A 13,961-nucleotide genomic window follows, 5' to 3' on the forward strand; every position below is an offset into this window, starting at 1 on the left:
AGCTCTATTATAAGATTAACTATCTTTTGGGTTAAGATCTTATGGCTAACATTTCAACTTCATTTGGTGAATGTCAATCTAGCAGTCGGCCTCCACTCTTTTGTGGTGATAATTACTCATTCTGAAAAGTTAGAATGAGAATATTCTTTCAGGCTCAAGGTCGAGAAATCTGGAAATGTATTTTAAATGGACCTTATATTCCAACAAAAGTGGTTGATGGAGTAAAAGTCAAAAAGGAAGATGAAGAGTTTGATTGTGAAGACGATAGACTTTATACTTTGAATTTAGCTGCTATGAATTTATTATTTAATGCTCTCAATGGAAATGAGTTTAATAGAATAATGACTTGTGCTACGGCAAAAGAAATTTGGGATAACTTGGAAGTTACTTATGAAGGAACCTCGCAAGTCAAGGAATCAAAAATTTATATTCTTACTCATGAATATGAAATGTTTAAGATGAATGATGATGAATCTATTTCTAGTATGCGCACTCGTTTTACTAACATCATAAACAGCTTGACAGCTCTTAGAAAAGTTTATTCCAAGCTGGAGATAGTAAGAAAAATTCTCAACTCTCTACCAAAACACTGGAATAAAAAATGATAGCGATTCTTGAAGCTAGAGACCTCAAGAAGCTCGAAGTGAATGAACTCATCGGGTCACTTATCACCCATGAGTACACATTGAAAAGAGGAGAAGAAGAAGGAAAGCCAAAAAAGAGCTCGGCACTTAAAATTGTTCCTCATGAAAGTGAAAGTGATGAAGATGAGGAAAATGAAGACAAAGATGAAGAAGTTGCGATGATAACAAGAAGAATTCAGAGGTTCTTAAAGAAAAATAAAATTCCTCTGAGGAAATCCTTCAAAAAGTTTTTCAAGAAAGATTCAGGTAAAAATGACACTTTAATTTGTTATAAATGTAATAAGCCTGGTTATATCAAGCCAGATTGTCCTCTTCTAAAGAAAGATCGAAACAAGGGCAAGAAAGCAATGAAAATTACATGGGATGATGATTCAAATAACTCAGATAGTGAAGCAAATAATGGAGAATCAGCAAATCTTTGTCTTATGGCTAAAGATGACATTGAGGTAACAAACCTTGATAATATTGAAGATCCTTCATATGAAGAATTGCAAAATGTTTTAGAAGAGGTTTATGAGGAATTTGAAAAATTGGGTATCAAATATACTGCTTTGAAAAAGAAAAATTTTTCTTTAACAAATGAAATTGATATTTTAAGAAAAGAAAATATCATTTTGAAATATGAAAATCTTGAATTGAATAAGAAGAAAACCGATTTAGAAAATATTGTTGAAAACTTTACGAATGGAAAAAGAAATTTTGAAAAACTTCTTGGTAGTCAAAGATGTGTTTTTGACAAGGCATGCTTGGGATATATGCCAAGACAAAAATACAAACCATATAAAAATTTCTTTGATAATCCTTCTAGATCAAAGACCAATAATCAAAATTCTTTTCATAAAAATAATTTTGTCAAAAAAAGATATTATTATAATCATTCAAGTTCTTCATATATGTCACATGCTATTTGTAATTTCTGTAATAGAAATGGTCATAATTATCATACTTGTCCTATTAGAAGAAATCATACAATGACTATTAGGGCCATATGGGTACCTAAAAATCTTGTTTCTTCTAATACTAATAAATAAAGGACCCAAAGAACTTGGGTGCCAAGAAAAATCATTTTAATTGTTTTTATAGGTATGCATGAAGTCATCCACAAGCAAAAACAAGTGGTTTTTAGATAGTGGATGTTCAAGACACATGACGGGAGACAAAACTAAGTTCTTTGATCTTAGATCTAAAGAAGAAGGACACGTGACATTTGGAGACAACTCGAAAGGGAAGATCATGGGAATAGGTAAAATTGGTAATAAATCTTCTCTCATAATTGAAGATGTTCTACTTGTTGAAAGTCTAAAACATAATCTTTTGAGCATAAGTCAATTATGTGATAAAAGATTTACAGTTACTTTCAAAATAGATAAGTGCATTATTTTGAATGATCATGATTGTAATATTTGTTTTATTACTTTTAAAAACAATAATGTTTATACAATCGATTTTGAAGAAATTACCTCACAAGATGCTATTTGCTTTTCAGCTTAAAATGAAACTAGTTGGTTATGGCATAGAAGATTAGGTCATGCCAACATGGAACTTATTTCCAAACTTTCAAAAAATGATCTTGTGAGAGGTTTACCAAAAACAAATTTTCTTAAAGACAAAATTTGTGATGCATGTCAATTTGATAAACAAACAAAAACTTCTTTTAAAACTAAGAAACATATTTCCACTACTAGACCATTGCAACTGATACACATGGATCTTTTTGGACCAAATAGAGTTGCAAGTCTAAGAGGAAAATCTTATGCATTTGTTATTGTTGATGATTTCTCTAGATATACTTGGGTCATCTTTCTTGCTCATAAAGATGAGGCATATAATGCATTTACCAAGTTATACAAGAGAATTCAAAATGAAAAGGGTTATACTATTTCAAGTATCCGAAGTGATAGGGGAAAAGAGTTTGTTAATAAAAATATTGAAACATTTTGTGATGAAAATGGTTTTGTGTATAATTTTTCTGCTCCTCGAACTCCTCAACAAAATGGGGTAGTATAGAGGAAAAATAGATATCTTCAAGAGATGGCAAGAACAATGCTCAATGAGAACAACTTGCCTAGTTATTTTTGGGCCGAAGCGGTAAGTACTGCATGTTACGTTATAAATAGAGTTATGCTAAGGTCTAAATTAGATAAAACCCCCATTGAGCTTTGGAATGAGAACAAGCCCAACATTGGTTACTTTCATGTATTTGGATACAAATGTTTTATTTTGAATGACAGAGATAATTTAGGCAAGTTTGATGCAAAATCTGATGAAGGTATCTTTCTCGGGTATTCTACTAATAGTAAAGCTTATAGAGTATTCAATAAAAAGACTTTGACTGTACAAGAATCTATGCATGTAGTATTTGATGAATCTAATTCTCCACTCTCCAAGAAATCTATTGATGAAGAAACATGAGGTATAAATAACACAGAAAGTCTCAATCTCAACAAAGAGAAAACAATAGAGGAAGTTCAACATGTAGCCATCAGGAAAGGTCATCAAAATTTAATACAAGATGCAACCAAACAGTGAAAATTTCTTAAAGATCATCCAGTAGAATAAATTTTGGGAGAACCTTAACAAGGTGTAAGTACTCGATTATCTCTTAGAAATATTTGCAATCATACTGCTTTTCTATCGCAAATTGAACCCAAAAATATTGATGACGTACTTCTTGATGAATCTTGGATTCTAGCTATGCAAGAAGAGTTGAATCAATTTGAAAGAAATGATGTTTGGACACTTGTTCCTAGACCCAAAAATCATACTATTATTGGAACAAAATGGATTTTTAGAAACAAGAAAGATGAGTCCGGAGTCATTACTAGAAATAAGGCTCGACTTGTAGCTCAAGATTTTAATCAAGAAGAAGGAATCGATTATGATGAGACATATACACCTGTCGCAAGATTAGAAGCTATTTGAATGCTACTTGCATATGCTTGTTATAAAGATTTCAAACTTTTTTAAATGGATGTTAAAAGTGCTTTCTTAAATGGTTTTATAAATAAAGAGGTATATGTTGAGCAACCTCCAGGTTTTGAAAATCATATTTCCCCAAATCATGTTTTCAAACTCACAAAAACACTATATGGACTTAAACAAGCTCCTAGAGCTTGGTACGAGAGATTCAGTGATTTCTTGATTGAAAAAGATTTTTCAAGAGGAAAAATCGACACAACTTTTTTCATTAAATATGAAAATGATGATATTCTTTTGATTAAGATTTATATTGATGATATAATATTCGGTGCTACTAATGAAAATATGTGTCAAGTTTTTGCTAAGACTATGCAGGAAGAATTTGAGATGAGCATGATAGGAGAACTTACATTCTTTCTCGGATTGCAAATTAAGCAAGCAAAAAGTAGAACATTCATCAATCAATCAAAATATATTAAGGAATTACTGAAGAAGTTTGGGATGGAAAATGCTAAGGAAATTGGAACACCAATGAGCCCATCAACTAAACTTGATAAAGATGAATCCGGTAAGCCAGTTGACTCGAAAATATATCGAGGTATGATTGGTAGCTTATTATATTTAACAGCCAGTAGACCAGATATTATGTTTAGTGTGTGCTTATGTGCACGCTTTCAATCATCTTCAAAAGAATCACATTTAATTGCAGTTAAGCGTATTCTTAGATATCTTAGTGGTACAATTAACCTAGGGTTATGGTACCCTAAACACACATCTTTCGATCTAATCAGCTACACAGATGCAGATTATGTTGGCTGTAAAATAGATCGAAAAAGCACTAGTGGAGCATGTCATTTCTTAGGTCATGCACTAGTTTCCTGGTTTAGTAAAAAATAAAATTCTGTTGCACTATCTACTGCTGAGGCAGAATATGTTGCTGCAGGTAGTTGTTGTGCTCAAGTTCTCTACATGAAGCAACAACTTGAAGATTTTAAACTCATGTATAATCACATTCCAATCAAATGTGATAATACAAGTGCTATAAATCTTTCAAAGAACCCAATACAACATTCTAGAACTAAGCATATTGAAATAAGATATCATTTTCTTCGAGATCATGTGCAGAAAGGCGATATAGTACTAGAATTCACAAACACACACAATCAGTTAGCAGATATTTTCACAAAGCCTTTACCAGAAGATAGATTATGTATGATCAGAAGAGAAATAGGTATGATGCATGCTATGAATATCTCTTAAAAGATAGACTAGAGTCAATAAAAATAGAGATAGATTTTTTAAATACTTTTAAATACGCTCATTCTCTTCATACAATACCATGTCATTCTTATCCATGGGAACTAGCAAGCGGAATGAAGAATCTAATAAAGATTTCAACTGTTTATTCTTCTGCCGAATGATTCCTTCCCTTGTGTGAGACTCTTGAACAATTCGTTGAAGCAACAATTTATTCTTTGAGCTTTTCAATTTCATAATTTTTGGCTTGTAGCCGCTGAGAAAAAACAACAATAGAGGAAGAGTAGCGAATCCTAAGACTCACTAAGTCATAAATAGCATCAGAATCTGACTTATTAGTCAGATTATTATTTTCCTGCTGCAACATGGCACCAATGGCAGCTGCAGAAAGGACAGGAGATTGAGATGCAGAATGCCTCATGGATGGATCTAGAAAAATGTTACAAGAATGAGCCATTGAGAAAAGAATAGAAGGCTTAAAACGAGAATGTTGAAGGAATGCAGATGAGTTATAGAGATGAGAAGAAAATTTGATGCGGATTGGATGAACTTTAGGACTGATTTTATAGAGATAGCATAAAGAATAAGACAAACTATTGTCTCTTCAAATCTTATTTAGTCAAAAGAAATACAAGATATGCTGGACACATATTGTCAAAAGTTTTCTTACTAAGCCAGCGAGATTAATAGTAGATTGTCCCTATTTTTCTAATAAACGATGACCCTCTGGTGTTATCTGTCGATGTTGACCTTGTATCTGAACCCTTTCTCGTTCCAGCTCCTCTATTTGTGGTTGCAGATCATGAGCATACCAATCTGCAAATTTTTTTAACTCATGGTTTTCTTGCTTTAGCCTTTTATTCTCACTATCCTTATTAGCAAGCTTCTGTCGTAACTCAGATATTTGCATGTTAAGATGATCAATCTCACTCACCCTCGCCATTAACCTCCGAGACATGATCGTAACAGAGGCATCATATTGACTACAGAGCATTTTTTATTCTGCAATAATCTCAGAATCAGCCGTACTAGAAAAACGGTTCTCTGCTCCTATCATGGTATTGACGGCCTCAGGAGAGAAGATTGATGATTGATGCGTCAAGGGTTCCTGATTCAAGTCTGGAATATTAGTGGAAGAGAATTGCTCAGTCATTCTATCGTTGTGGAAAAACAGAACTCAGGTCAAGAAGTGATGTATTTTTTGGCATCCGATAGATGAAAATGATCATTTTTTTATAGAAACTCAAAGCCTTCAATCACGTTTGTCAACAACATCAAGCGATTGTTTAAATTTCCAGCCGCACTAAATTCATAGAGTTAGGCCTCGGGACTTTGCAGCATTTGTCGGGTCACAGACGGCTCCTTTTTCAACTATCTAAAGTGACTATTAAACACATCATTTTCTTCAGTCCATTTACTTGCTGCCGATCCTTTTTAATGATGCCAAAAGGGGGAGAAGTTTTAGACTAGAACATTAACATTGTTTAAATTGCTAAACTTGTTATATATGCTTGGAATTATATTTATACTTTTGTTTGAAAAACTAACTCATATTTTCAGGGGGAGCTTAAGTATTAATACAGGTTTCAAGTTCTATCAAGTATTTGTCATCATCAAAAAGGGGGAGATTGTTGAAACCAAGGTTTCAAGTTTCGTGTGATTATAAATCTACACATGGATTTTGATGATAACAAATGAATTCAAAGAATAAAGGAGTTTCAAGCTCAAGTTGTCCACACAATGGAGTCAAGCACATCAAAGAACCAAGTATGAGCAAGAAGGAAACAAGTTCACATTAAAATCATAGAGTAATATTGTAAATCTCTTAAAATTCGAAATTAGGATTAATGCTCAAAATTAATATTTTATCATAAAGCATTAAAATACATTTTCCACATGTGCATGAATATTTTTGAAAATTAAATTTGAAAATTTTGAAAGATGATTGATTGTCATCTTTTACATGTGCATGCCTTGATTAAAGGGTTGAACTTTGAAAATATTAAAGATGATTGATTGTCATCTTTTACATGTGCATGCCTTGATTAAAGGATTGAACTTTGAAAATATTAAAGATGATTGATTGTCATCTTTCACATGTGCATGTTTTATTTGAATATTTTCAAAAGTGATTGATGCTTTTTTAGACTTATACAAAAGGTAGATGATTTTGTTTGAATTTTTTGAAAAGTAAAGTGTGCTCCTTTTGTCATATGCAAAAAAAAAAGATTAGGTTTGAATTTTTTGAAAATGAAAGTGTGCTCCTTTTGTCATATGCCAAAAGTAAAAAATTAGGTTTGATTTTTTTGAAAAAGTGAATGATGTTGTCTTTGACATGTGAATCTTTTTAAATTTGAATATGAAGTCTCATATGCCTATAAATAGATCATTTGAAAGCTTCACATTTACAACACCAAGAGCATACAACATTCATTCAAAGCTTTCATTCTCTCTTCTCTAAGCATTGAGCCTTAATCCTTGTTCATTTTGAGAGATATAGTTTGCGCTGTATTGTTCTTATTTCACTCATTGAGGAGTGTTTTCTGATAACCTACCCACTATCAGCTCTTGTATCAGAAAAAGGGTGTGTATAACCCTTATGCGTGTAACGGGAAATAGTTGAATCACCACGTGTAAGGTGATTGCAAGTGTAGAGGGTGTTCTACAAGAATCCTTTGTAGCGGTGTTGTTCAAAGGTGTAATAGGTTTTTATCTCCACTTGAAGGAGGTTGAATAGTGAATTTGGGAATCCTCAAGGGGTAGCTTGAGGCAAGGACGTAGGTAGTGGGGCCGAACCTCGTTAACATACTGAGTTTGCTTCTCTCTTACCCTTACTCTTTATATTTATTGTTATTTCATATTTTGTTTATATTTTATATTATATATTTGATTTATAATTGTTATTTTTTTAATACAACTCAATTCACCCCCCTCTTGAGTTTGCTTCTCTCTTACCCTTACTCTTTATATTTATTGTTATTTCATATTTTGTTTATATTTTATATTATATATTTGATTTATAATTATTATTTTTTTAATACAACTCAATTCACCCCCCCTCTTGTGTTAGTCATCTGGGCAACAATATTTCTCACTTCCCCCAACACCAAATTCAACCGTTCAAACTTTTGTTGCATGGCCTGCAACACAAAGTATGAATTGTCTACCATACCATTTAGTGATGAGTCACTTTTATGAGATATCTCATATGCGCTGCACAGAAAAGAATGTTAGTGGGAAAAAGACCTCAGACGCTCTCTTATGTGTTTTCACTTAAATAATGATACTCCACTCATGTTTCACATTTAATTGACTTTTTTCCAATAATGATCTCACACTCTCTTAATTTTTACCTCAAGAGTTTTTCCACTCAAATTCTTTAAGAATTAATTGAATTCAATCAAGACAAGACAACTTTGTTTTATTCAAACTAGTAATTAGGTCCAATAAACAAGAACAAGAGAAACACAGAAGGAATAAAATGACACGAGAATCAAGGAAATTATAAGAGGAAAAGAGTAATTACAAAACAAGATAGCAACTAGAAAGATTTATTCAACCCCTTTGATGATAAAGCTCAATCAATGTGTCAAATTACTTAATTTTCAGATTGCAAATATTTCAAACAACTATACCAAAAATCCTTTTCTTTCTCTTCTTTTTTTTTTTTTTTCAAATTTTTCTTTTCTTTTTTTTTTCCTTTTTTTTTTAATTTTCTTTTCTTACTAATTCAATCACAAACAATTAATTCAATTATGACAATCAAACAATTGAATTTAAAGACACAAAATTGATAAGGAAATAAAAGAGAATCAATGAGAAGGCACTCTAAGCAATTGACAAACTTAGAGATGCAAGAAACCATAGAATTTAGAAACCCTATATGATGCAATTTTTAGCCCCTAATCAATATGGCAGCCCAAGACCAAAACACAAAGAACCCTTATAATGATAGAGTAATTCGGCAGCCCTAGGAATAAGGAAACTTCTGCACTTTTTTTTGTTTTTTGTTTTTTTTTTTTTTTTTTTGGCAACCCTAGAACAATGAATCCCTAGAATTAAATTTAAAAATGCAAGAATTAAAAGATAGAATTATACCTGATTGAAAACCTTGCTCTAAATACTAAAGGATATGAACCCGTGTAATTGAAATCCCTTAAACTCACAATCAATTTGAAAACTTATCCAAAAAAATCAAAATCAAGTCAATGGATGAAAGAATCTAGACTCATTGATGAACTTGTTTCAAGAACTTAGATTAAATTAAAATCTAGACTCGTTGAATAACCAATTTCAAGAACCCATATCATCAAGGAGAAACGCCACAAAGGTTGTGATTTACTTTTGATAAGTTCAAAAGTTGAATGAAGAACAATATGATATAAACTCAACTCACAATGAATAAAAATTCATTAAATCTCATAAAACTTCATGAACTTCTTAAAATAAGGCAACAAAGAGTATTTAAACTAAAACCTAATTAAAACCCTAGGTAAAATAAACCCCCATCTTCCAAAAATACCCTTAAATGAATAGTATCGTGCTACAATGCGTGGCTACAATACCGCTACAGTACTTAGCCTTTTGAAACCCTAATTCAACAAAATAAAACATATGTAGGCCAAGCATCCCAAGCCCAATTATTTTAGACTAATTCATATAACTAATAAAATAAACAATTTTAATGAAATAAACAAGTCCAGGGCCTTCAATCACATAAACATAATAATAGGCCATAATTTATATTGCACTCTTCCATTACTTGTATCACGTAGATGAGAACTAGAACTCCTTCTCTCAAGCCCATCTTGAATATTGGGTTCTTACTAGACTCATCCCAAGTGGATTGCACTGATTCTTGCATTGCTTTATTATTTTTCTTAGCTCTCGATCTTTTAATTACTCCATCAGAAACTTGGAAAAGATCTCTGAGGGTCAGTTCACCTTGGGGACTATCACATACCCTCCTGCCTCAATGATGCAAGAATTGTAGTTCTTCCTCAATTGAATGCCAGCCATATCATTGTATTCTAATCTTCTTTTCATCGACTCATCCAACCTCTTATGACATCTAATGTATCTTGGTTTTTCCAGGATTAAGGGCATGAGTGTGTTCAAGGACAACATGGGTTAAGAAAAATTCACCTTCAAAATCTAATATCGCATTAATCTTTGCCTTGCATCCATTGTTATCCATCGGTCTCAGTTTAAGAATATTCAAAGATGTGCTCATAGACATGCCTTGATGGAACATAAGTAAGGTTGAAATATCTTATTTTTCCATCCTCTCCGACTTTGGAACTTCACTTTGTCACCCCGAAACCAACTTATTTTGCATACTTCTTATAGTATGCCCTTACTTCTTCAACTAAGAAAAATGGCATTCCCTCTCTAGGCTATTCAACAATATCCTCACCTCTAACGTTTGGTTCTATCTACATAGCCATTAAGACATCCAATGCATTTTATTATATATATCATCATCAAAACTCATAGCAGCCAAATTTACGATTATTAATTTATCATTTGCAGTTTATATATATATATATATATATATATATTTATGGGTCAAAAAGTAAACAATCTCGTATGTTATAAGTTTAATTCGTTCTCAAAATTAGATTGACAATATTAAAGGAATAAAAGGTTTGTCTAATAATTAGATTCACAATAAGAAAAGCCAAACTTAGACCACCTTAAACCAAACCAGCAAACAATTAAAAATGTGGAAGCATCTCAATATTTCTATAGTATCAAATAGTTGAAACTTTAAGGTCATTATTTAGTAAAAGGTTGTCTTTATCTAAAAACTACTTCAAATGTAATGTATGTATATATTTTTTTTTATCAAATTTTACTTTTCCAACTAAAACAATCAATATAAGTTATGCTTTCAATAATTAAGCCTAATTTTACAAAATTACTTACTGAAAGTAAGTTATGCTTACAAAAATTAAGCTTAATTTATCCAAATTAGTTACTAAAAATAAGTTAAACTTGCCACAATAAGTTCCTGAAAATAAGTTACTTTTTGTATTAAACAACTGCATTATACCAAATTAAATTTACGTACGGGTGATACCAAATTAAATTGAAGAACTTCACTCAAATACAAGAAGTATATACAAATTTATTTCACATGTATGCTTGCAAGAATGTGTATACAAATTCAATTCCATGTCTTAGAAATTTCAAGTAAATGACACATTTTTCTATACCGCAGGATGAGCACTACGGAGGCACGATAGATAGAAGTATCCTTAGCACAATGGAGGTGGGCTCAACTTCTAGGCTCAGATGGGCTGAACGTTTAGGGCTCAAGGGTTAGGCTCGTTGGTTGGGCTCCCTCGCATGGGCTCATGGGCTCAAGGGTTGGGCTCGTGGACTGGGCTCCCACTCATGGGCTCATGGGCTGGGCTTTTTCGTCTGGGCTTGTGGGCTGTGGACGTGTTGTTCAATGGTGGGGCAACCAAATGGAAATTATCGGTTATGATTTTGAGAGAGAGAGAGAGAGAGAGCGCAAAGAAGTTAAAATTCAGGTACTTGATTTTGGGCGCCAGTTCAAAGAAATTTTAGAATTCAGTCCAGCATTCAGTTGCTGTGAAAAGAAAATGAAAAAATGTCTGTAGGACAAGTAGTAAAGCAATAGTGAAAAAACCTCAAGGGTATCATTATCCATGTGTGTAGCCAAGGAGCCGCATAAGCCACACATCCTGCTCATTTAGTAGTTGTATTGAGTACAATTTCTTGAAGTAGTTGAGAAGCATAATAGTATAGTGTACTATGTATGTGTGTAGGCCAAAGGTGGCCAAAAAGTAGATAGATTAGCTCGACTGATCTAGCTAGTTGAGAAAGTATTTGTTTTTAAAAGGCTTATAGAAAAGAGTTGTGCTAGGTTGCCGCCCAGCAATGTCCACAAAGCGTGCCACCTAGCACATTTGTATTTTTTGTATTTTTTAATATATTTAAATATTTTTAAAAATTAAAAAAAAAATTCCAATACACTAAAAATCACTTCTTTAATTATTAAGTAAAAAAAATTAAAATGATGAGCAGTATAATGCGGGCGATATTGTATCATTTCTGTATGGAAAATGTCCTATTAACCTTTTTAGGGATGGAAAAGGGGGATGGGAGGCAGGAGGCCAGAGGAGTGAAGGTTTCCTTTCACTTGTGTGATAATCCGCCCCTTCTTCCTTCTTTAAGTATGAGTCTCATTTTACGTGATGAGCCTCGTTCTACATGCCGAGCCTCAAGGGTGTGTTCTAAAAGATATCAAGTGGATTTTAAAGCAAGATAGATATTTTAAAACTTACAGATATTTTAAATATTCTGAAAATATTTATATGAGACATTTTCAATGTTATTAGATAACTTGTTTTTAAAGTAACACAAATATAATGGAGCGTGCAAAGAATACTCAAAAGTGACTGTATATAACATAATTCTTCAGATAAACAAGTTGGATTAATTGAAGATATTGAGCCTGATACGCAATCCCCCATCAGCTGTCAAGATTGTAGCCTAGTTTAGTATAAACAACAGCCAATAATCCACAAGATTTGAATGCTGAAGATTGTCTACACAATGTCAATGACTCTAAAGAAGGAAAGTCTGTTGCATATAAGCATGACTACACAAATAATGAATCTTGAGTATAGTTATATATGCAGTAGATACTTTTTAATATACAATTGTAATGACACATGTATAAATATTTGTAATCTATAACTGAATTGATTATCAAATACAATTATTTCTTTATCATTTCTTACAGTATCAATGTTTTATTGGCAGACATGCCACTAGACAATCCTAATGGCCTCTTCAACCTCCTAAGTTCCTTCCAAAAACACCAACACTAACATCTCATATCTCATTTCTGTTAAATTGGATAATACCAACTATTTTATGTGGATATTAGAGTTTCTTCCCATTTTGCGTAGCCATAAACTTATGGCTAAGTTGGCTAAGTTCAAGTCTCTTAGAGAGTGTTTTGTCCTCTATTTTTGGACTTCACACATCAAGACAAATTTAGAATTATTTAGCATCTCAATTTGCCTCACACTCACATTCTCATGTTAGCCAATTGAAGAGACCAGTGCAAACTCTTCATCAAGGTTCACAAAATTGTATTGATTATATAAAGTGTGCTGAGACCATTTCATATCAACTTGTAGCCATTGGCAAACCTATGGCGGATAATGACTTAATATATAACATCATCAATGCTTTAAGCTAAAATTTCACCCTTTTATTACTTCATATTCCTTTACATTCCGTGACCAGGACTAGGCTCTGACTCCAATGAAGTCTTAAAGCCCAATTCTGAACTCTGACTCCAACAAAAGTCAGAATCAAAATTGGGCTCCGACTCGAACTTCGATCAAGAGTGGACTCTAACTCTGATTAGAGTTGTTGGAGTCAGATTCAAAGTATTGGAGCCACATATATATATATATATATAGAGAGAGAGAGAGAGAGAGAGAGAGAGAGAGAGAGAGAGAGAGAGAGAGAGATGACTCGATTGACTATCATTGTTGAACGATGGCATAGTCAACGCTGCTAAAGCCACCATGATGATATGGAGCCTGTAAATTTTGGTGCATGGTATACATGTACTCTGGTTCCCTTTGCAAGATGGTTTTAGAAAAGCATAAAAGGTAACGGGACTGGGAAGAAAGTAGAGAGTTGACGTTGAAAAGGAGCTCAGATAATGATGATATGGAGCCTCAAGAAGGAGTGTGCCATCCTTAGAAGATGCTCAATAAAAAGCAGAAAAAGAAATGGGAGGAGACTAGGTGTTGCTGTATTGGCGCAATTGAAGAGGGAAGTCTATTTTTTTTTTTTGTTCCTTTCTTTTTTCTATTCAGAGGGATGTCTTTATGCTATTGGTTATTTCAAATCTTTTTTGATACAAAGGACTTCCCTTTTTTTTTTTAATATATCCAAAGGGAAGTCTTTTGGCTTGTCGTAGTTCCTTTCAATGTTAAAAAAGGAGACATCTTGTCACTTGAAGACCCTTTGAAGTTTGCACCAACTGACTTGCAAAAATCTAAAACATAAAAAGCAAAAATAACAATGATTTCAATCCAAAGCAATGAAAACATGTAAAACGTAAACTTGATAAAGTTGGTTCTG

This window comes from Carya illinoinensis, chromosome 3, assembly GCF_018687715.1.
Source record: "Carya illinoinensis cultivar Pawnee chromosome 3, C.illinoinensisPawnee_v1, whole genome shotgun sequence".
NCBI lineage: Eukaryota > Viridiplantae > Streptophyta > Magnoliopsida > Fagales > Juglandaceae > Carya > Carya illinoinensis.